Source organism: Denticeps clupeoides, unplaced genomic scaffold (genome assembly GCF_900700375.1).
Source record: "Denticeps clupeoides unplaced genomic scaffold, fDenClu1.1, whole genome shotgun sequence".
Lineage (NCBI taxonomy): Eukaryota > Metazoa > Chordata > Actinopteri > Clupeiformes > Denticipitidae > Denticeps > Denticeps clupeoides.
In genome coordinates this window covers 128,150-149,388 of record NW_021630118.1, presented here as the reverse complement: position 1 = coordinate 149,388, position 21,239 = coordinate 128,150, and the positions used below count along the sequence as shown (strand labels likewise).

Below are 21,239 nucleotides of genomic sequence, written 5' to 3'. Positions count from 1 at the left end.
TGAAAATAAAATAAATATTTAAAATTTGGCACAGCAACTCCCTTTTCCCAAGGAACCCTAGTTCCTATTTGTCAATCAAAAAAAGTTGAAAATATGGAGCACTTCACTGATTTGTGTGTCATCCCTTTACAAGTTCCATGCTAATCTTGGTACAACATCTTCCTAGTCCCAAGTGACTCTTTGTCTAATTAAAAAAGAACAAAATACGGAACGCTTCACAATTTTAGTATATGTGCAGCCGTAGCAAGCACATCAACCAGCTTCTCAGCTGCCACTTATAATACTGACCATATCATTGTTCTGCTCACCAAGACCTTGTATGGAGTATTGTGTAAAAATGTGATAAAATATTTAGAGAGCAAATGATTAGTTACCCTAATTGCATTTTCCAAGAGGCTGTTAACTTGTAGAGGTGCATGATTAAAGTGTGGTCAGTTTGTGTAGCAAAGAAAGATGAATAATTTGATTGGTGTCAAGAGTCATGGGAACATCACAAAGTGGGCAGGTCAATGCAGGAAAGGGGCGTGGTTCCAGTCAGTGTGTTTATTCCATGTGGTGATGTCACTGTCTGGGTCTCTGTTAAGGTACTGGCAGCCATCTTCTGCCATTTCATTATAGTTCATGCTTTTTTGGAAGGGGAAATTTCATTCTCAATTATAAGGTCTTCACAGACTGAGGTTGTACCTTTGCATTTTGCTAGTTTTGACTCCTACAAAATCCCAATATGTGGGCATCTAGACTGCATCATTCCTGATAGCGACAGACTGCGTTTACCCTCTCACAAGCATGTTGTTCAAAACTAAACCACAAACACAATTGTCTGTGTAGTCAGTCCTAGTGTCAGCTAAAGAAATCTACAGCAGCTTCAGTTTTTCTTATCATACGAAATGATTGAGATTGTCCACTACATGAGCAACTTCATTAATATATTGACACCAGATGCAGTTGGACATGTTTCTGATCTTCTTATGGAGTTCATCCTTGTGTTTTTGCTTTGAAAAAAAAAAAAACTAAACATTTGGAATTTGGCACAGCATCTCCCTTTTCCCAAGGAACCCTAGTTCCTATTTGTCAATCAAAAAAAGTTGAAAATATGGAGCACTTCACTGATTTGTGTGTCATCCCTTTACAAGTTCCATGCTAATCTTGGTACAACATCTTCCCAGTCCCAAGTGACTCTTTGTCTAATTAAAAAAGAACAAAATATGGAATGCTTCACGGATTTGCGTGTCTTCCTTTCGCAGGGGCCATGCTAAACTTCTCTGTATCGATCCAATTTTAGTATATGTGCAGCCGTAGCAAGCACATCAACAAGCTTCTCAGCTGCCACTTATAATACTGACCATATCATTGTTCTGCTCACCAAGACCTTGTATGGAGTATTGTGTAAAAATGTGATCAAATATTTGGAGAGCAAATGCTTAGTTACCCTAATTGCATTTTCCAAGAGGCTGGTAACTTGTGGAGGTGCATGATTAAAGTATTCTTAGTTTGTGTAGCAAAGTAAGAAGAATAATTTGATTGGTGTCAAGAGTCATAGGAACATCATGAAGTGGGCAGGTCAATGCAGGAAAGGGGCGTGGTTCCAGGCAGTTTGTTTATTACACGTGGTGATGTCACTGTCTGGGTATCTGTTAAGGTACTGGCAGCAATCTTCTGCCATTTCATTATAGTTCATGCTTTTTTGGAAGGGGAAATTTCATTCTCAAATATGTGGTCTTCCCAGACTGTGGTTGTACTCCTGACTCCTACAAAGTCCCCATATGTGGGCATCTAGACTGCATCATTCCTGATAGCGGCAGACTGCGTTTACCCTCTTACAAGCATGTTGTTCAAAACTAAACCACAAACTTAATTGTCTGCGTAGAGTACGTCCTAGAGTCAGCTAAAGAAATGTACAGCAGCTTCAGTTCTTCTTATCATACGAAATGATTGAGATTGTCCACTACATGAGCAACTTCATTAATACCTTGACACCAGTTGCAGTTGGATATGTTTCTGACCTTCTTATGGTATTCATCCTTGTGTTATTGCTTTGAAAAAAAAAAAAAAACGAAACATTTGGAATTTGGCACAGCATCTTCCTTTTCCCAAGGAACCCTAGTTCCTATTTGTCAATCAAAAAAAGTTGAAAATATGGAGCACTTCACTGATTTGTGTGTCATCCCTTTACAAGTTCCATGCTAATCTTGGTACAACATCTTCCTAGTCCCAAGTGACTCTTTGTCTAATTAAAAAAGAACAAAATACGGAACGCTTCACAATTTTAGTATATGTGCAGCCGTAGCAAGCACATCAACAAGCTTCTCAGCTGCCACTTATAATACTGACCATATCATTGTTCTGCTCACCAAGACCTTGTATGGAGTATTGTGTAAAAATTTGATAAAATATTTAGAGAGCAAATGCTTAGTTACCCTAATTGCATTTTCCAAGAGGCTGGTAACTTGTGGAGGTGCATGATTAAAGTATTCTTAGTTTGTGTAGCAAAGTAAGAAGAATAATTTGATTGTTGTCAAGAGTCAGAGGAACATCACAAAGTGGGCAGGTCAATGCAGGAAAGGGGCGTGGTTCCAGGCAGCGTGTTTATTCCACGTGGTGATGTCACTGTCTGGGTCTCTGTTAAGGTACTGGCAGCAATCTTCTGCCATTTCATTATAGTTCATGCTTTTTTGGCAGGGGAAATTTCATTCTCAAATATGTGGTCTTCCCAGACTGTGGTTGTACCTTTGCATTTTGCTAGTTTTGACTCCTACAAAATCCCCATATGTGGGCATCTAGACTGCATCATTCCTGATAGCGACAGACTTTGTTTACCCTCTCACTAGCATGTTGTTCAAAACTAAACCACAAACACAATTGTCTGCGTAGAGTCAGGCCTAGAGTCAGCTAAAGAAGTGTACAGCAGCTTCAGTTCTTCTTATCATACCAAATGATTGAGATTGTCCACTACATGAGCAACTTCATTAATACATTGACACCAGATGCAGTTGGACATGTTTCTGACCTTCTTATGGTGTTCATCCTTGTGTTATTGCTTTGAAAAAAAAAAAAAAACGAAACATTTGGAATTTGGCACAGCATCTTCTTTTTCCTAAGGAACCCTAGTTCCTATTTGTCAATCAAAAAAAGTTGAAAATATGGAGCACTTCACTGATTTGTGTGTCATCTTTTTGCAAGTTCCATGCTAATCTTGGTACAACATCTTCCTAGTCCCAAGTGACTCTTTGTCTAATTAAAAAAGAACAAAATATGGAACGCTTCACGGATTTGCGTGTCATCCTTTCGCAGGGGCCATGCTAATCTTCTCTGTATCGATCCAATTTTAGTATATGTAACTTGTGGAGGTGCATGATAAAAGTACTGTTAGATTGTGTAGAAAAGAAAGAAGAATAATTTGATTGGTGTCAAGAGTCATGGGAACATCACAAAGTGGGCAGGTCAATGCAGGAAAGGGGCGTGGTTCCAGATAGTGTGTTTATTCCACGTGGTGATGTCACTGTCTGGGTCTCTGTTAAGGTACTGGCAGCAATCTTCTGCCATTTCATTATAGTTCATGCTTTTTTGGAAGGGGAAATTTCATTCTAAAATTGGTGGTCTTCCCAGACTGAGTTTGTACCTCTGCATTTTGCTAGTGCTGACTCCTACAAAGTCCTCATATGTGGGCATCTAGACTGCATCATTCCTGATAGCGACAGACTGCGTTTACCCTCTCACAAGCATGTTGTTCACAACTAAACCACAAACACAATTGTCTGTGTAGAGTCAGGCCTAGAGTCAGCTAAAGAAATGTACAGTAGCTTCAGTTCTTCTTATCTTACCAAATGATTGAGATTGTCCACTACATGAGCAACTTCATTAATACCTTGACACCAGTTGCAGTTGGACATGTTTCTGATCTTCTTGTGGTATTCATCCCTGTGTGTTTGCTTTGAAAATAAAAAAAACTGAACATTTGGAATTTGGTACAGCATCTCCCTTTTCCCAAGGAACCCTAGTTCCTATTTGTCAATCAAAAGAAGTTGAAAATATGGAGCACTTCACTGATTTGTGTGTCATCCCTTTACAAGTTCCATGCTAATCTTTGTACAACCTCTTCCTAGTACCAAGTGACTCTTTGTCTAATTAAAAAAGAACAAAATATGGAATGCTTCACGGATTTGCGTGTCTTCCTTTCGCAGGGGCCATGCTAAACTTCTCTGTATCGATCCAATTTTAGTATATGTGCAGCCGTAGCAAGCACATCAACAAGCTTCTCAGCTGCCACTTATAATACTGACCATATCATTGTTCTGCTCACCAAGACCTTGTATGGAGTATTGTGTAAAAATGTGATAAAATATTTGGAGAGCAAATGCTTAGTTACCATAATTGCATTTTCCAAGAGGCTGGTAACTTGTGGAGGTGCATGATTAAAGTATTTTTAGTTTGTGTAGCAAAGTAAGAAGAATAATTTGATTGGTGTCAAGAGTCATAGGAACATCATGAAGTGGGCAGGTCAATGCAGGAAAGGGGCGTGGTTCCAGGCAGTTTGTTTATTACACGTGGTGATGTCACTGTCTGGGTATCTGTTAAGGTACTGGCAGCAATCTTCTGCCATTTCATTATAGTTCATGCTTTTTTGGAAGGGGAAATTTCATTCTCAAATATGTGGTCTTCCCAGACTGTGGTTGTACTCCTGACTCCTACAAAGTCCCCATATGTGGGCATCTAGACTGCATCATTCCTGATAGCGGCAGACTGCGTTTACCCTCTTACAAGCATGTTGTTCAAAACTAAACCACAAACACAATTGTCTGCGTTGAGTCAGGCCTAGTGTCAGCTAAAGAAATGTACAGCAGCTTCAGATCTTCTAATCATACCAAATGATTGAGATTGTCCACTACATGAACAACTTCATCAATACATTGACACCAGTTGCAGTTGGAAAAGTTTCTGATCTTCTTATGGTCTTTATCCCTGTGTGTTTGCTTTGAAAATAAAATAAACATTTGAAATTTGGCACAGCATCTCCCTTTTCCTAAAGAAACCCTAGTTCCTATTTGTCAATCAAAAAAAGTTGAAAATATGGAGGACTTCACTGATTTGTGTGTCATCTTTTTGCAAGTTCCATGCTAATCTTGGTACAACCTCTTCCTAGTCCCAAGTGACTCTTTGTCTAATTAAAAAAGAACAAAATATGGAACGCTTCACGGATTTGCGTGTCATCCTTTCTCAGGGGCCATGCTAATCTTCTCTGTATCGATCCAATTTTAGTATATGTGCAGCCGTAGCAAGCACATCAACCAGCTCCTCAGCTGCCACTTATAATACTGACCATATCATTGTTCTGCTCACCAAGACCTTGTATGGAGTATTGTGTAAAAATGTGATAAAATATTTGGAGAGCAAATGCTTAGTTACCCTAATTGCATTTTCCAAGAGGCTGTTAACTTGTGGAGGTGCATGATTAAAGTGTGGTCAGTTTGTGTAGCAAAGAAAGATGAATAATTTGATTGGTGTCAAGAGTCATGGGAACATCACAAAGTGGGCAGGTCAATGCAGGAAAAGGGGCGTGGTTCCAGGCAGTGTGTTTATTCCATGTGGTGATGTCACTGTCTGGGTCTCTGTTAAGGTTCTGGCAGCCATCTTCTGCCATTTCATTATAGTTCATGCTTTTTTGGAAGGGGAAATTTCATTCTCAATTATAAGGTCTTCACAGACTGAGGTTGTACCTTTGCATTTTGCTAGTTTTGACTCCTACAAAATCCCAATATGTGGGCATCTAGACTGCATGATTGAGATTGTCCACTACATGAACAACTTCATCAATACATTGACACCAGTTGCAGTTTGAAAAGTTTCTGATCTTCTTATGGTCTTTATCGCTGTGTGTTTGCTTTGAAAATAAAAGAAACATTTGGAATTTGTCACAGCATCTTCCTTTTCCTAAGGAACCCTAGTTCCTATTTGTCAATCAAAAAAAGTTGAAAATATGGAGCACTTCACTAATTTGTGTGTCATCCTTTTGCAAGTTCCATGCTAATCTTGGTACAACATCTTCCTAGTCCCAAGTGACTCTTTGTCTAATTAAAAAAGAACAAAATATGGAACGCTTCACGAATTTGCGTGTCATCCTTTCGCAGGGGCCATGCTAATCTTCTCTGTATCGATCCAATTTTAGTATATGTGCAGCCGTAGCAAGCACATCAACAAGCTCCTCCGCTGCCACTTATAATACTGACCATATCATTGTTCTGCTCACCAAGACCTTGTATGGAGAATTGTGTAAAAATGTGATAAAATATTTGGAGAGCAAATGCTTTGTTACCCTAAATGCAATTTCCAAGAGGCTGGTAACTTGTGGAGGTGCATCATTAAAGTATGGTCAGTTTGTGTAGCAAAGAAAGAAGAATAATTTGATTGGTGTCAAGAGTCAAAGGAACATCACAAAGTGGGCAGGTCAATGCAGGAAAGGGGCGTGGTTCCAGGCAGTGTGTTTATTCCACGTGGTGATGTCACTGTCTGGGTCTCTGTTAAGGTACTGGCAGCCATCTTCTGCCATTTCATTATAGTTCATGCTTTTTTGGAAGGGGAAATTTCATTCTCAAATATGTGGTCTTCCCAGACTGAGGTGGGACCTTTGCATTTTGCTAGTTTTGACTCCTACAAAATCCCAATATGTGGGCATCTAGACTGCATCATTCCTGATAGCGGCAGACTGCGTTTACCCTCTTACAAGCATGTTGTTCAAAACTAAACCACAAACACAATTGTCTGCGTAGAGTACGTCCTAGAGTCAGCTAAAGAAATGTACAGCAGCTTCAGTTCTTCTTATCATACGAAATGATTGAGATTGTCCACTACATGAGCAACTTCATTAATACCTTGACACCAGTTGCAGTTGGATATGTTTCTGACCTTCTTATGGTATTCATCCCTGTGTGTTTGCTTTGAAAATAAAATAAACTGAACATTTGGAATTTGGCACAGCATCTTCCTTTTCCCAAGGAACCCTAGTTCCTATTTGTCAATCAAAAAAAGTTGAAAATATGGAGCACTTCACTGATTTGTGTGTCATCCCTTTACAAGTTCCATGCTAATCTTGGTACAACATCTTCCTAGTCCCAAGTGACTCTTTGTCTAATTAAAAAAGAACAAAATACGGAACGCTTCACAATTTCAGTATATGTGCAGCCGTAGCAAGCACATCAACAAGCTTCTCAGCTGCCACTTATAATACTGACCATATCATTGTTCTGCTCACCAAGACCTTGTATGGAGTATTGTGTAAAAATTTGATAAAATATTTAGAGAGCAAATGCTTAGTTACCCTAATTGCATTTTCCAAGAGGCTGGTAACTTGTGGAGGTGCATGATTAAAGTATTCTTAGTTTGTGTAGCAAAGTAAGAAGAATAATTTGATTGTTGTCAAGAGTCAGAGGAACATCACAAAGTGGGCAGGTCAATGCAGGAAAGGGGCGTGGTTCCAGGCAGCGTGTTTATTCCACGTGGTGATGTCACTGTCTGGGTCTCTGTTAAGGTACTGGCAGCCATCTTCTGCCATTTCATTATAGTTCATGCTTTTTTGGCAGGGGAAATTTCATTCTCAAATATGTGGTCTTCCCAGACTGTGGTTGTACCTTTGCATTTTGCTAGTTTTGACTCCTACAAAATCCCCATATGTGGGCATCTAGACTGCATCATTCCTGATAGCGACAGACTTTGTTTACCCTCTCACTAGCATGTTGTTCAAAACTAAACCACAAACACAATTGTCTGCGTAGAGTCAGGCCTAGAGTCAGCTAAAGAAGTGTACAGCAGCTTCAGATCTTCTAATCATACCAAATGATTGAGATTGTCCACTACATGAGCAACTTCATTAATACATTGACACCAGATGCAGTTGGACATGTTTCTGACCTTCTTATGGTGTTCATCCTTGTGTTATTGCTTTGAAAAAAAAAAAAAAACGAAACATTTGGAATTTGGCACAGCATCTTCTTTTTCCTAAGGAACCCTAGTTCCTATTTGTCAATCAAAAAAAGTTGAAAATATGGAGCACTTCACTGATTTGTGTGTCATCTTTTTGCAAGTTCCATGCTAATCTTGGTACAACATCTTCCTAGTCCCAAGTGACTCTTTGTCTAATTAAAAAAGAACAAAATATGGAACGCTTCACGGATTTGCGTGTCATCCTTTCGCAGGGGCCATGCTAATCTTCTCTGTATCGATCCAATTTTAGTATATGTAACTTGTGGAGGTGCATGATAAAAGTACTGTTAGATTGTGTAGAAAAGAAAGAAGAATAATTTGATTGGTGTCAAGAGTCATGGGAACATCACAAAGTGGGCAGGTCAATGCAGGAAAGGGGCGTGGTTCCAGATAGTGTGTTTATTCCACGTGGTGATGTCACTGTCTGGGTCTCTGTTAAGGTACTGACAGCAATCTTCTGCCATTTCATTATAGTTCATGCTTTTTTGGAAGGGGAAATTTCATTCTAAAATTGGTGGTCTTCCCAGACTGAGTTTGTACCTCTGCATTTTGCTAGTGCTGACTCCTACAAAGTCCCCATATGTGGGCATCTAGACTGCATCATTCCTGATAGCGGCAGACTGCGTTTACCCTCTCACAAGCATGTTGTTCACAACTAAACCTCAAACACAATTGTCTGTGTAGAGTCAGGCCTAGAGTCAGCTAAAGAAATGTACAGTAGCTTCAGTTCTTCTTATCTTACCAAATGATTGAGATTGTCCACTACATGAGCAACTTCATTAATACCTTGACACCAGTTGCAGTTGGACATGTTTCTGATCTTCTTGTGGTATTCATCCCTGTGTGTTTGCTTTGAAAATAAAAAAAACTGAACATTTGGAATTTGGTACAGCATCTCCCTTTTCCCAAGGAACCCTAGTTCCTATTTGTCAATCAAAAGAAGTTGAAAATATGGAGCACTTCACTGATTTGTGTGTCATCCCTTTACAAGTTCCATGCTAATCTTTGTACAACATCTTCCTAGTACCAAGTGACTCTTTGTCTAATTAAAAAAGAACAAAATATGGAACGCTTCACGGATTTGCGTGTCATCCTTTCGCAGGGGCCATGCTAATCTTCTCTGTATCGATCCAATTTTAGTATATGTGCAGCCGTAGCAAGCACATCAACAAGCTTCTCGGCTGCCACTTATAATACTGACCAAATCATTGTTCTGCTCACCAAGACCTTGAATGGAGTATTGTGTAAAAATTTGATAAAATATTTAGAGAGCAAATGCTTAGTTACCCTAATTGCATTTTCCAAGAGGCTGGTAACTTGTGGAGGTGCATGATTAAAGTATTCTTAGTTTGTGTAGCAAAGTAAGAAGAATAATTTGATTGGTGTCAAGAGTCATAGGAACATCATGAAGTGGGCAGGTCAATGCAGGAAAAGGGGCGTGGTTCCAGGCAGTGTGTTTATTCCACATGGTGATGTCACTGTCTGGGTCTCTGTTAAGGTACTGGCAGCAATCTTCTGCCATTTCGTTATAGTTCATGCTTTTTTGGAAGGGGAAATTTCATTCTCAAATATGTGGTCTTCCCAGACTGTGGTTGTACCTCTGCATTTTGCTAGTGCTGACTCCTACAAAGTCCCCATATGTGGGCATCTAGACTGCATCATTCCTGATAGCGACAGACTGCGTTTACACTCTCACAAGCATTTTGTTCACAACTAAACCATAAACACAATTGTCTGCGTAGAGTCAGTCCTAGAGTCAGCTAAAGAAATGTACAGCAGCTTCAGATCTTCTAATCTTACCAAATGATTGAGATTGTCCACTACATGAGCAACTTCATTAATACATTGACACCAGTTGCATTTGGAAAAGTTTCTGATCTTCTTATGGTCTTTATCCCTGTGTGTTTGCTTTGAAAATAAAATAAATATTTAAAATTTGGCACAGCAACTCCCTTTTCCTAAGGAACCCTAGTTCCTATTTGTCAATCAAAAAAAGTTGAAAATATGGAGCACTTCACTGATTTGTGTGTCATCCCTTTACAAGTTCCATGCTAATCTTGGTACAACATCTTCCTAGTCCCAAGTGACTCTTTGTCTAATTAAAAAAGAACAAAATACGGAACGCTTCACAATTTTAGTATATGTGCAGCCGTAGCAAGCACATCAACCAGCTTCTCAGCTGCCACTTATAATACTGACCATATCATTGTTCTGCTCACCAAGACCTTGTATGGAGTATTGTGTAAAAATGTGATAAAATATTTGGAGAGCAAATGATTAGTTACCCTAATTGCATTTTCCAAGAGGCTGTTAACTTGTAGAGGTGCATGATTAAAGTGTGGTCAGTTTGTGTAGCAAAGAAAGATGAATAATTTGATTGGTGTCAAGAGTCATGGGAACATCACAAAGTGGGCAGGTCAATGCAGGAAAAGGGGCGTGGTTCCAGGCAGTGTGTTTATTCCATGTGGTGATGTCACTGTCTGGGTCTCTGTTAAGGTTCTGGCAGCCATCTTCTGCCATTTCATTATAGTTCATGCTTTTTTGGAAGGGGAAATTTCATTCTCAATTATAAGGTCTTCACAGACTGAGGTTGTACCTTTGCATTTTGCTAGTTTTGACTCCTACAAAATCCCAATATGTGGGCATCTAGACTGCATCATTCCTGATAGCGACAGACTGCGTTTACCCTCTTACAAGCATGTTGTTCACAACTAAACCACAAACACAATTGTCTGTGTAGAGTCAGGCCTAGTGTCAGCTAAAGAAATTTACAGCAGCTTCAGTTCTTCTTATCATACGAAATGATTGAGATTGTCCACTACATGAGCAACTTCATTAATATATTGACACCAGATGCAGTTGGACATGTTTCTGATCTTCTTATGGAGTTCATCCTTGTGTTTTTGCTTTGAAAAAAAAAAAAACTAAACATTTGGAATTTGGCACAGCATCTCCCTTTTCCTAAGGAACCCTAGTTCCTATTTGTCAATCAAAAAAAGTTGAAAATATGGAGCACTTCACTGATTTGTGTGTCATCCCTTTACAAGTTCCATGCTAATCTTGGTATAACATCTTCCCAGTCCCAAGTGACTCTTTGTCTAATTAAAAAAGAACAAAATATGGAATGCTTCACGGATTTGCGTGTCTTCCTTTCGCAGGGGCAATGCTAAACTTCTCTGTATCGATCCAATTTTAGTATATGTGCAGCCGTAGCAAGCACATCAACAAGCTTCTCAGCTGCCACTTATAATACTGACCATATCATTGTTCTGCTCACCAAGACCTTGTATGGAGTATTGTGTAAAAATGTGATAAAATATTTGGAGAGCAAATGCTTAGTTACCATAATTGCATTTTCCAAGAGGCTGGTAACTTGTGGAGGTGCATGATTAAAGTATTCTTAGTTTGTGTAGCAAAGTAAGAAGAATAATTTGATTGGTGTCAAGAGTCATAGGAACATCATGAAGTGGGCAGGTCAATGCAGGAAAGGGGCGTGGTTCCAGGCAGTTTGTTTATTACACGTGGTGATGTCACTGTCTGGGTATCTGTTAAGGTACTGGCAGCAATCTTCTGCCATTTCATTATAGTTCATGCTTTTTTGGAAGGGGAAATTTCATTCTCAAATATGTGGTCTTCCCAGACTGTGGTTGTACTCCTGACTCCTACAAAGTCCCCATATGTGGGCATCTAGACTGCATCATTCCTGATAGCGGCAGACTGCGTTTACCCTCTTACAAGCATGTTGTTCAAAACTAAACCACAAACACAATTGTCTGCGTTGAGTCAGGCCTAGTGTCAGCTAAAGAAATGTACAGCAGCTTCAGATCTTCTAATCATACCAAATGATTGAGATTGTCCACTACATGAACAACTTCATCAATACATTGACACCAGTTGCAGTTGGAAAAGTTTCTGATCTTCTTATGGTCTTTATCCCTGTGTGTTTGCTTTGAAAATAAAATAAACATTTGAAATTTGGCACAGCATCTCCCTTTTCCTAAAGAAACCCTAGTTCCTATTTGTCAATCAAAAAAAGTTGAAAATATGGAGGACTTCAATGATTTGTGTGTCATCTTTTTGCAAGTTCCATGCTAATCTTGGTACAACCTCTTCCTAGTCCCAAGTGACTCTTTGTCTAATTAAAAAAGAACAAAATATGGAACGCTTCACGAATGTGCGTGTCATCCTTTCGCAGGGGCCATGCTAATCTTCTCTGTATCGATCCAATTTTAGTATATGTGCAGCCGTAGCAAGCACATCAACCAGCTTCTCAGCTGCCACTTATAATACTGACCATATCATTGTTCTGCTCACCAAGACCTTGTATGGAGTATTGTGTAAAAATGTGATAAAATATTTGGAGAGCAAATGCTTAGTTACCCTAATTGCATTTTCCAAGAGGCTGTTAACTTGTGGAGGTGCATGATTAAAGTGTGGTCAGTTTGTGTAGCAAAGAAAGATGAATAATTTGATTGGTGTCAAGAGTCATGGGAACATCACAAAGTGGGCAGGTCAATGCAGGAAAAGGGGCGTGGTTCCAGGCAGTGTGTTTATTCCATGTGGTGATGTCACTGTCTGGGTCTCTGTTAAGGTTCTGGCAGCCATCTTCTGCCATTTCATTATAGTTCATGCTTTTTTGGAAGGGGAAATTTCATTCTCAATTATAAGGTCTTCACAGACTGAGGTTGTACCTCTGCATTTTGCTAGTTTTGACTCCTACAAAATCCCAATATGTGGGCATCTAGACTGCATGATTGAGATTGTCCACTACATGAACAACTTCATCAATACATTGACACCAGTTGCAGTTTGAAAAGTTTCTGATCTTCTTATGGTCTTTATCGCTGTGTGTTTGCTTTGAAAATAAAAGAAACATTTGGAATTTGGCACAGCATCTTCCTTTTCCTAAGGAACCCTAGTTCCTATTTGTCAATCAAAAAAAGTTGAAAATATGGAGCACTTCACTAATTTGTGGGTCATCCTTTTGCAAGTTCCATGCTAATCTTGGTACAACATCTTCCTAGTCCCAAGTGACTCTTTGTCTAATTAAAAAAGAACAAAATATGGAACGCTTCACGAATTTGCGTGTCATCCTTTCGCAGGGGCCATGCTAATCTTCTCTGTATCGATCCAATTTTAGTATATGTGCAGCCGTAGCAAGCACATAAACAAGCTCCTCCGCTGCCACTTATAATACTGACCATATCATTGTTCTGCTCACCAAGACCTTGTATGGAGAATTTTGTAAAAATGTGATAAAATATTTGGAGAGCAAATGCTTTGTTACCCTAAATGCAATTTCCAAGAGGCTGGTAACTTGTGGAGGTGCATCATTAAAGTATGGTCAGTTTGTGTAGCAAAGAAAGAAGAATAATTTGATTGGTGTCAAGAGTCAAAGGAACATCACAAAGTGGGCAGGTCAATGCAGGAAAGGGGCGTGGTTCCAGGCAGTGTGTTTATTCCACGTGGTGATGTCACTGTCTGGGTCTCTGTTAAGGTACTGGCAGCCATCTTCTGTCATTTCATTATAGTTCATGCTTTTTTGGAAGGGGAAATTTCATTCTCAAATATGTGGTCTTCCCAGACTGAGGTGGGACCTTTGCATTTTGCTAGTTTTGACTCCTACAAAATCCCAATATGTGGGCATCTAGACTGCATCATTCCTGATAGCGGCAGACTGCGTTTACCCTCTTACAAGCATGTTGTTCAAAACTAAACCACAAACTTAATTGTCTGCGTAGAGTACGTCCTAGAGTCAGCTAAAGAAATGTACAGCAGCTTCAGTTCTTCTTATCATACGAAATGATTGAGATTGTCCACTACATGAGCAACTTCATTAATACCTTGACACCAGTTGCAGTTGGATATGTTTCTGACCTTCTTATGGTATTCATCCCTGTGTGTTTGCTTTGAAAATAAAATAAACTGAACATTTGGAATTTGGCACAGCATCTTCCTTTTCCCAAGGAACCCTAGTTCCTATTTGTCAATCAAAAAAGTTGAAAATATGGAGCACTTCACTGATTTGTGTGTCATCCCTTTACAAGTTCCATGCTAATCTTTGTACAACATCTTCCTAGTACCAAGTGACTCTTTGTCTAATTAAAAAAGAACAAAATATGGAACGCTTCACGGATTTGCGTGTCATTCTTTCGCAGGGGCCATGCTAATCTTCTCTGTATCGATCCAATTTTAGTATATGTGCAGCCGTAGCAAGCACATCAACAAGCTTCTCGGCTGCCACTTATAATACTGACCAAATCATTGTTCTGCTCACCAAGACCTTGTATGGAGTATTGTGTAAAAATTTGATAAAATATTTAGAGAGCAAATGCTTAGTTACCCTAATGGCATTTTCCAAGAGGCTGGTAACTTGTGGAGGTGCATGATTAAAGTATTCTTAGTTTGTGTAGCAAAGTAAGAAGAATAATTTGATTGGTGTCAAGAGTCATAGGAACATCATGAAGTGGGCAGGTCAATGCAGGAAAAGGGGCGTGGTTCCAGGCAGTGTGTTTATTCCACATGGTGATGTCACTGTCTGGGTCTCTGTTAAGGTACTGGCAGCAATCTTCTGCCATTTCGTTATAGTTCATGCTTTTTTGGAAGGGGAAATTTCATTCTCAAATATGTGGTCTTCCCAGACTGTGGTTGTACCTCTGCATTTTGCTAGTGCTGACTCCTACAAAGTCCCCATATGTGGGCATCTAGACTGCATCATTCCTGATAGCGACAGACTGCGTTTACACTCTCACAAGCATTTTGTTCACAACTAAACCATAAACACAATTGTCTGCGTAGAGTCAGTCCTAGAGTCAGCTAAAGAAATGTACAGCAGCTTCAGATCTTCTAATCTTACCAAATGATTGAGATTGTCCACTACATGAGCAACTTCATTAATACATTGACACCAGTTGCATTTGGAAAAGTTTCTGATCTTCTTATGGTCTTTATCCCTGTGTGTTTGCTTTGAAAATAAAATAAATATTTAAAATTTGGCACAGCAACTCCCTTTTCCCAAGGAACCCTAGTTCCTATTTGTCAATCAAAAAAAGTTGAAAATATGGAGCACTTCACTGATTTGTGTGTCATCCCTTTACAAGTTCCATGCTAATCTTGGTACAACATCTTCCTAGTCCCAAGTGACTCTTTGTCTAATTAAAAAAGAACAAAATACGGAACGCTTCACAATTTTAGTATATGTGCAGCCGTAGCAAGCACATCAACAAGCTTCTCGGCTGCCACTTATAATACTGACCATATCATTGTTCTGCTCACCAAGACCTTGTATGGAGTATTGTGTAAAAATGTGATAAAATATTTAGAGAGCAAATGATTAGTTACCCTAATTGCATTTTCCAAGAGGCTGTTAACTTGTAGAGGTGCATGATTAAAGTGTGGTCAGTTTGTGTAGCAAAGAAAGATGAATAATTTGATTGGTGTCAAGAGTCAGAGGAACATCACAAAGTGGGCAGGTCAATGCAGGAAAGGGGCGTGGTACCAGTCAGTGTGTTTATTCCACGTGGTGATGTCACTGTCTGGGTCTCTGTTAAGGTACTGGCAGCCATCTTCTGCCATTTCATTATAGTTCATGCTTTTTTGGAAGGGGAAATTTCATTCTCAATTATAAGGTCTTCACAGACTGAGGTTGTACCTTTGCATTTTGCTAGTTTTGACTCCTACAAAATCCCAATATGTGGGCATCTAGACTGCATCATTCCTGATAGCGACAGACTGCGTTTACCCTCTCACAAGCATGTTGTTCAAAACTAAACCACAAACACAATTGTCTGTGTAGTCAGTCCTAGTGTCAGCTAAAGAAATCTACAGCAGCTTCAGTTTTTCTTATCATACGAAATGATTGAGATTGTCCACTACATGAGCAACTTCATTAATATATTGACACCAGATGCAGTTGGACATGTTTCTGATCTTCTTATGGAGTTCATCCTTGTGTTTTTGCTTTGAAAAAAAAAAAAACTAAACATTTGGAATTTGGCACAGCATCTCCCTTTTCCTAAGGAACCCTAGTTCCTATTTGTCAATCAAAAAAAGTTGAAAATATGGAGCACTTCACTGATTTGTGTGTCATCCCTTTACAAGTTCCATGCTAATCTTGGTACAACATCTTCCCAGTCCCAAGTGACTCTTTGTCTAATTAAAAAAGAACAAAATATGGAACGCTTCACGGATTTGCGTGTCTTCCTTTCGCAGGGGCCATGCTAAACTTCTCTGTATCGATCCAATTTTAGTATATGTGCAGCCGTAGCAAGCACATCAACAAGCTTCTCAGCTGCCACTTATAATACTGACCATATCATTGTTCTGCTCACCAAGACCTTGTATGGAGTATTGTGTAAAAGTGTGATAAAATATTTAGAGAGCAAATGCTTAGTTACCATAATTGCATTTTCCAAGAGGCTGGTAACTTGTGGAGGTGCATGATTAAAGTATTCTTAGTTTGTGTAGCAAAGTAAGAAGAATAATTTGATTGGTGTCAAGAGTCATAGGAACATCATGAAGTGGGCAGGTCAATGCAGGAAAGGGGCGTGGTTCCAGGCAGTTTGTTTATTCCACGTGGTGATGTCACTGTCTGGGTATCTGTTAAGGTACTGGCAGCAATCTTCTGCCATTTCATTATAGTTCATGCTTTTTTGGAAGGGGAAATTTCATTCTCAAATATGTGGTCTTCCCAGACTGTGGTTGTACTCCTGACTCCTACAAAGTCCCCATATGTGGGCATCTAGACTGCATCATTCCTGATAGCGGCAGACTGCGTTTACCCTCTTACAAGCATGTTGTTCAAAACTAAACCACAAACACAATTGTCTGCGTTGAGTCAGGCCTAGAGTCAGCTAAAGAAATGTACAGCAGCTTCAGATCTTCTAATCATACCAAATGATTGAGATTGTCCACTACATGAACAACTTCATCAATACATTGACACCAGTTGCAGTTGGAAAAGTTTCTGATCTTCTTATGGTCTTTATCCCTGTGTGTTTGCTTTGAAAATAAAATAAACATTTGAAATTTGGCACAGCATCTCCCTTTTCCTAAAGAAACCCTAGTTCCTATTTGTCAATCAAAAAAAGTTGAAAATATGGAGGACTTCACTGATTTGTGTGTCATCTTTTTGCAAGTTCCATGCTAATCTTGGTACAACCTCTTCCTAGTCCCAAGTGACTCTTTGTCTAATTAAAAAAGAACAAAATATGGAACGCTTCACGAATGTGCGTGTCATCCTTTCGCAGGGGCCATGCTAATCTTCTCTGTATCGATCCAATTTTAGTATATGTGCAGCCGTAGCAAGCACATCAACCAGCTCCTCCGCTGCCACTTATAATACTGACCATATCATTGTTCTGCTCACCAAGACCTTGTATGGAGTATTGTGTAAAAATGTGATAAAATATTTGGAGAGCAAATGCTTAGTTACCCTAATTGCATTTTCCAAGAGGCTGTTAACTTGTGGAGGTGCATGATTAAAGTGTGGTCAGTTTGTGTAGCAAAGAAAGATGAATAATTTGATTGGTGTCAAGAGTCATGGGAACATCACAAAGTGGGCAGGTCAATGCAGGAAAAGGGGCGTGGTTCCAGGCAGTGTGTTTATTCCACGTGGTGATGTCACTGTCTGGGTCTCTGTTAAGGTACTGGCAGCCATCTTCTGCCATTTCATTATAGTTCATGCTTTTTTGGAAGGGGAAATTTCATTCTCAATTATAAGGTCTTCACAGACTGAGGTTGTACCTTTGCATTTTGCTAGTTTTGACTCCTACAAAATCCCAATATGTGGGCATCTAGACTGCATGATTGAGATTGTCCACTACATGAACAACTTCATCAATACATTGACACCAGTTGCAGTTTGAAAAGTTTCTGATCTTCTTATGGTCTTTATCGCTGTGTGTTTGCTTTGAAAATAAAAGAAACATTTGGAATTTGTCACAGCATCTTCCTTTTCCTAAGGAACCCTAGTTCCTATTTGTCAATCAAAAAAAGTTGAAAATATGGAGCACTTCACTAATTTGTGGGTCATCTTTTTGCAAGTTCCATGCTAATCTTGGTACAACATCTTCCTAGTCCCAAGTGACTCTTTGTCTAATTAAAAAAGAACAAAATATGGAACGCTTCACGAATTTGCGTGTCATCCTTTCGCAGGGGCCATGCTAATCTTCTCTGTATCGATCCAATTTTAGTATATGTGCAGCCGTAGCAAGCACATCAACAAGCTCCTCCGCTGCCACTTATAATACTGACCATATCATTGTTCTGCTCACCAAGACCTTGTATGGAGAATTTTGTAAAAATGTGATAAAATATTTGGAGAGCAAATGCTTTGTTACCCTAAATGCAATTTCCAAGAGGCTGGTAACTTGTGGAGGTGCATCATTAAAGTATGGTCAGTTTGTGTAGCAAAGAAAGAAGAATAATTTGATTGGTGTCAAGAGTCAAAGGAACATCACAAAGTGGGCAGGTCAATGCAGGAAAGGGGCGTGGTTCCAGGCAGTGTGTTTATTCCACGTGGTGATGTCACTGTCTGGGTCTCTGTTAAGGTACTGGCAGCCATCTTCTGCCATTTCATTATAGTTCATGCTTTTTTGGAAGGGGAAATTTCATTCTCAAATATGTGGTCTTCCCAGACTGAGGTGGGACCTTTGCATTTTGCTAGTTTTGACTCCTACAAAATCCCAATATGTGGGCATCTAGACTGCATCATTCCTGATAGCGGCAGACTGCGTTTACCCTCTTACAAGCATGTTGTTCAAAACTAAACCACAAACTTAATTGTCTGCGTAGAGTACGTCCTAGAGTCAGCTAAAGAAATGTACAGCAGCTTCAGTTCTTCTTATCATACGAAATGATTGAGATTGTCCACTACATGAGCAACTTCATTAATACCTTGACACCAGTTGCAGTTGGATATGTTTCTGACCTTCTTATGGTATTCATCCTTGTGTTATTGCTTTGAAAAAAAAAAAAAAACGAAACATTTGGAATTTGGCACAGCATCTTCCTTTTCCCAAGGAACCCTAGTTCCTATTTGTCAATCAAAAAAAGTTGAAAATATGGAGCACTTCACTGATTTGTGTGTCATCCCTTTACAAGTTCCATGCTAATCTTGGTACAACATCTTCCTAGTCCCAAGTGACTCTTTGTCTAATTAAAAAAGAACAAAATACGGAACGCTTCACAATTTTAGTATATGTGCAGCCGTAGCAAGCACATCAACAAGCTTCTCAGCTGCCACTTATAATACTGACCATATCATTGTTCTGCTTACCAAGACCTTGTATGGAGTATTGTGTAAAAATTTGATAAAATATTTAGAGAGCAAATGCTTAGTTACCCTAATTGCATTTTCCAAGAGGCTGGTAACTTGTGGAGGTGCATGATTAAAGTATTCTTAGTTTGTGTAGCAAAGTAAGAAGAATAATTTGATTGTTGTCAAGAGTCAGAGGAACATCACAAAGTGGGCAGGTCAATGCAGGAAAGGGGCGTGGTTCCAGGCAGCGTGTTTATTCCACGTGGTGATGTCACTGTCTGGGTCTCTGTTAAGGTACTGGCAGCAATCTTCTGCCATTTCATTATAGTTCATGCTTTTTTGGCAGGGGAAATTTCATTCTCAAATATGTGGTCTTCCCAGACTGTGGTTGTACCTTTGCATTTTGCTAGTTTTGACTCCTACAAAATCCCCATATGTGGGCATCTAGACTGCATCATTCCTGATAGCGACAGACTTTGTTTACCCTCTCACTAGCATGTTGTTCAAAACTAAACCACAAACACAATTGTCTGCGTAGAGTCAGGCCTAGAGTCAGCTAAAGAAATGTACAGCAGCTTCAGTTCTTCTTATCATACCAAATGATTGAGATTGTCCACTACATGAGCAACTTCATTAATACATTGACACCAGATGCAGTTGGACATGTTTCTGACCTTCTTATGGTGTTCATCCTTGTGTTATTGCTTTGAAAAAAAAAAAAAAACGAAACATTTGGAATTTGGCACAGCATCTTCCTTTTCCTAAGGAACCCTAGTTCCTATTTGTCAATCAAAAAAAGTTGAAAATATGGAGCACTTCACTGATTTGTGTGTCATCTTTTTGCAAGTTCCATGCTAATCTTGGTACAACATCTTCCTAGTCCCAAGTGACTCTTTGTCTAATTAAAAAAGAACAAAATATGGAACGCTTCACGGATTTGCGTGTCATCCTTTCGCAGGGGCCATGCTAATCTTCTCTGTATCGATCCAATTTTAGTATATGTAACTTGTGGAGGTGCATGATAAAAGTACTGTTAGATTGTGTAGAAAAGAAAGAAGAATAATTTGATTGGTGTCAAGAGTCATGGGAACATCACAAAGTGGGCAGGTCAATGCAGGAAAGGGGCGTGGTTCCAGATAGTGTGTTTATTCCACGTGGTGATGTCACTGTCTGGGTCTCTGTTAAGGTACTGGCAGCCATCTTCTGCCATTTCATTATAGTTCATGCTTTTTTGGCAGGGGAAATTTCATTCTAAAATTGGTGGTCTTCCCAGACTGAGTTTGTACCTCTGCAATTTGCTAGTGCTGACTCCTACAAAGTCCCCATATGTGGGCATCTAGACTGCATCATTCCTGATAGCGGCAGACTGCGTTTACCCTCTCACAAGCATGTTGTTCACAACTAAACCTCAAACACAATTGTCTGTGTAGAGTCAGGCCTAGAGTCAGCTAAAGAAATGTACAGTAGCTTCAGTTCTTCTTATCTTACCAAATGATTGAGATTGTCCACTACATGAGCAACTTCATTAATACCTTGACACCAGTTGCAGTTGGACATGTTTCTGATCTTCTTGTGGTATTCATCCCTGTGTGTTTGCTTTGAAAATAAAAAAAACTGAACATTTGGAATTTGGTACAGCATCTCCCTTTTCCCAAGGAACCCTAGTTCCTATTTGTCAATCAAAAGAAGTTGAAAATATGGAGCACTTCACTGATTTGTGTGTCATCCCTTTACAAGTTCCATGCTAATCTTTGTACAACCTCTTCCTAGTACCAAGTGACTCTTTGTCTAATTAAAAAAGAACAAAATATGGAACGCTTCACGGATTTGCGTGTCATTCTTTCGCAGGGGCCATGCTAATCTTCTCTGTATCGATCCAATTTTAGTATATGTGCAGCCGTAGCAAGCACATCAACAAGCTTCTCGGCTGCCACTTATAATACTGACCAAATCATTGTTCTGCTCACCAAGACCTTGTATGGAGTATTGTGTAAAAATTTGATAA

At 39.4% G+C, this 21,239-nt stretch overlaps 26 non-coding genes across 26 annotated transcripts; 10 read left to right on the top strand and 16 right to left on the bottom strand.

Moving 5' to 3' along the window:
• Positions 1–1,199: 1,199 nt before the first annotated feature.
• On the bottom strand, positions 1,200–1,306 carry LOC114783963 (U6 spliceosomal RNA). Its single transcript, XR_003748714.1, has one exon. It is a non-coding gene; the product is annotated as a U6 spliceosomal RNA (small nuclear RNA).
• Positions 1,307–2,664: 1,358 nt separating this feature from the next.
• On the top strand, positions 2,665–2,824 carry LOC114783829 (U1 spliceosomal RNA). The gene has a single exon (XR_003748586.1). It is a non-coding gene; the product is annotated as a U1 spliceosomal RNA (small nuclear RNA).
• A 422-nt stretch (positions 2,825–3,246) lies between these two features.
• LOC114783947 (U6 spliceosomal RNA) lies at positions 3,247–3,351 on the bottom strand. The gene has a single exon (XR_003748699.1). It is a non-coding gene; the product is annotated as a U6 spliceosomal RNA (small nuclear RNA).
• A 785-nt stretch (positions 3,352–4,136) lies between these two features.
• LOC114783962 (U6 spliceosomal RNA) lies at positions 4,137–4,243 on the bottom strand. The gene has a single exon (XR_003748713.1). It is a non-coding gene; the product is annotated as a U6 spliceosomal RNA (small nuclear RNA).
• Positions 4,244–5,173: 930 nt separating this feature from the next.
• Positions 5,174–5,280, bottom strand: LOC114783940 (U6 spliceosomal RNA). The gene has a single exon (XR_003748692.1). It is a non-coding gene; the product is annotated as a U6 spliceosomal RNA (small nuclear RNA).
• An 800-nt stretch (positions 5,281–6,080) lies between these two features.
• LOC114783848 (U6 spliceosomal RNA) lies at positions 6,081–6,187 on the bottom strand. The gene has a single exon (XR_003748605.1). It is a non-coding gene; the product is annotated as a U6 spliceosomal RNA (small nuclear RNA).
• Positions 6,188–6,557: 370 nt separating this feature from the next.
• Positions 6,558–6,721, top strand: LOC114783834 (U1 spliceosomal RNA). The gene has a single exon (XR_003748591.1). It is a non-coding gene; the product is annotated as a U1 spliceosomal RNA (small nuclear RNA).
• An 838-nt stretch (positions 6,722–7,559) lies between these two features.
• LOC114783818 (U1 spliceosomal RNA) lies at positions 7,560–7,719 on the top strand. The gene has a single exon (XR_003748575.1). It is a non-coding gene; the product is annotated as a U1 spliceosomal RNA (small nuclear RNA).
• Positions 7,720–8,141: 422 nt separating this feature from the next.
• LOC114783946 (U6 spliceosomal RNA) lies at positions 8,142–8,246 on the bottom strand. Its single transcript, XR_003748698.1, has one exon. It is a non-coding gene; the product is annotated as a U6 spliceosomal RNA (small nuclear RNA).
• Positions 8,247–8,451: 205 nt separating this feature from the next.
• Positions 8,452–8,611, top strand: LOC114783828 (U1 spliceosomal RNA). The gene has a single exon (XR_003748585.1). It is a non-coding gene; the product is annotated as a U1 spliceosomal RNA (small nuclear RNA).
• A 420-nt stretch (positions 8,612–9,031) lies between these two features.
• LOC114783903 (U6 spliceosomal RNA) lies at positions 9,032–9,138 on the bottom strand. The gene has a single exon (XR_003748658.1). It is a non-coding gene; the product is annotated as a U6 spliceosomal RNA (small nuclear RNA).
• Positions 9,139–9,509: 371 nt separating this feature from the next.
• LOC114783991 (U1 spliceosomal RNA) lies at positions 9,510–9,669 on the top strand. Its single transcript, XR_003748740.1, has one exon. It is a non-coding gene; the product is annotated as a U1 spliceosomal RNA (small nuclear RNA).
• A 1,418-nt stretch (positions 9,670–11,087) lies between these two features.
• On the bottom strand, positions 11,088–11,194 carry LOC114783968 (U6 spliceosomal RNA). Its single transcript, XR_003748717.1, has one exon. It is a non-coding gene; the product is annotated as a U6 spliceosomal RNA (small nuclear RNA).
• A 930-nt stretch (positions 11,195–12,124) lies between these two features.
• Positions 12,125–12,231, bottom strand: LOC114783859 (U6 spliceosomal RNA). Its single transcript, XR_003748616.1, has one exon. It is a non-coding gene; the product is annotated as a U6 spliceosomal RNA (small nuclear RNA).
• An 800-nt stretch (positions 12,232–13,031) lies between these two features.
• LOC114783847 (U6 spliceosomal RNA) lies at positions 13,032–13,138 on the bottom strand. The gene has a single exon (XR_003748604.1). It is a non-coding gene; the product is annotated as a U6 spliceosomal RNA (small nuclear RNA).
• Positions 13,139–13,508: 370 nt separating this feature from the next.
• LOC114783833 (U1 spliceosomal RNA) lies at positions 13,509–13,672 on the top strand. The gene has a single exon (XR_003748590.1). It is a non-coding gene; the product is annotated as a U1 spliceosomal RNA (small nuclear RNA).
• Positions 13,673–14,087: 415 nt separating this feature from the next.
• LOC114783937 (U6 spliceosomal RNA) lies at positions 14,088–14,194 on the bottom strand. Its single transcript, XR_003748689.1, has one exon. It is a non-coding gene; the product is annotated as a U6 spliceosomal RNA (small nuclear RNA).
• Positions 14,195–14,565: 371 nt separating this feature from the next.
• On the top strand, positions 14,566–14,725 carry LOC114783990 (U1 spliceosomal RNA). Its single transcript, XR_003748739.1, has one exon. It is a non-coding gene; the product is annotated as a U1 spliceosomal RNA (small nuclear RNA).
• Positions 14,726–16,140: 1,415 nt separating this feature from the next.
• Positions 16,141–16,247, bottom strand: LOC114783955 (U6 spliceosomal RNA). The gene has a single exon (XR_003748706.1). It is a non-coding gene; the product is annotated as a U6 spliceosomal RNA (small nuclear RNA).
• A 930-nt stretch (positions 16,248–17,177) lies between these two features.
• LOC114783858 (U6 spliceosomal RNA) lies at positions 17,178–17,284 on the bottom strand. The gene has a single exon (XR_003748615.1). It is a non-coding gene; the product is annotated as a U6 spliceosomal RNA (small nuclear RNA).
• An 800-nt stretch (positions 17,285–18,084) lies between these two features.
• On the bottom strand, positions 18,085–18,191 carry LOC114783846 (U6 spliceosomal RNA). The gene has a single exon (XR_003748603.1). It is a non-coding gene; the product is annotated as a U6 spliceosomal RNA (small nuclear RNA).
• Positions 18,192–18,561: 370 nt separating this feature from the next.
• Positions 18,562–18,725, top strand: LOC114783832 (U1 spliceosomal RNA). The gene has a single exon (XR_003748589.1). It is a non-coding gene; the product is annotated as a U1 spliceosomal RNA (small nuclear RNA).
• An 840-nt stretch (positions 18,726–19,565) lies between these two features.
• LOC114783807 (U1 spliceosomal RNA) lies at positions 19,566–19,725 on the top strand. The gene has a single exon (XR_003748564.1). It is a non-coding gene; the product is annotated as a U1 spliceosomal RNA (small nuclear RNA).
• Positions 19,726–20,147: 422 nt separating this feature from the next.
• On the bottom strand, positions 20,148–20,252 carry LOC114783944 (U6 spliceosomal RNA). Its single transcript, XR_003748696.1, has one exon. It is a non-coding gene; the product is annotated as a U6 spliceosomal RNA (small nuclear RNA).
• A 205-nt stretch (positions 20,253–20,457) lies between these two features.
• On the top strand, positions 20,458–20,617 carry LOC114783997 (U1 spliceosomal RNA). The gene has a single exon (XR_003748746.1). It is a non-coding gene; the product is annotated as a U1 spliceosomal RNA (small nuclear RNA).
• A 420-nt stretch (positions 20,618–21,037) lies between these two features.
• LOC114783936 (U6 spliceosomal RNA) lies at positions 21,038–21,144 on the bottom strand. The gene has a single exon (XR_003748688.1). It is a non-coding gene; the product is annotated as a U6 spliceosomal RNA (small nuclear RNA).
• Between the last annotated feature and the right edge of the window lie 95 nt (positions 21,145–21,239).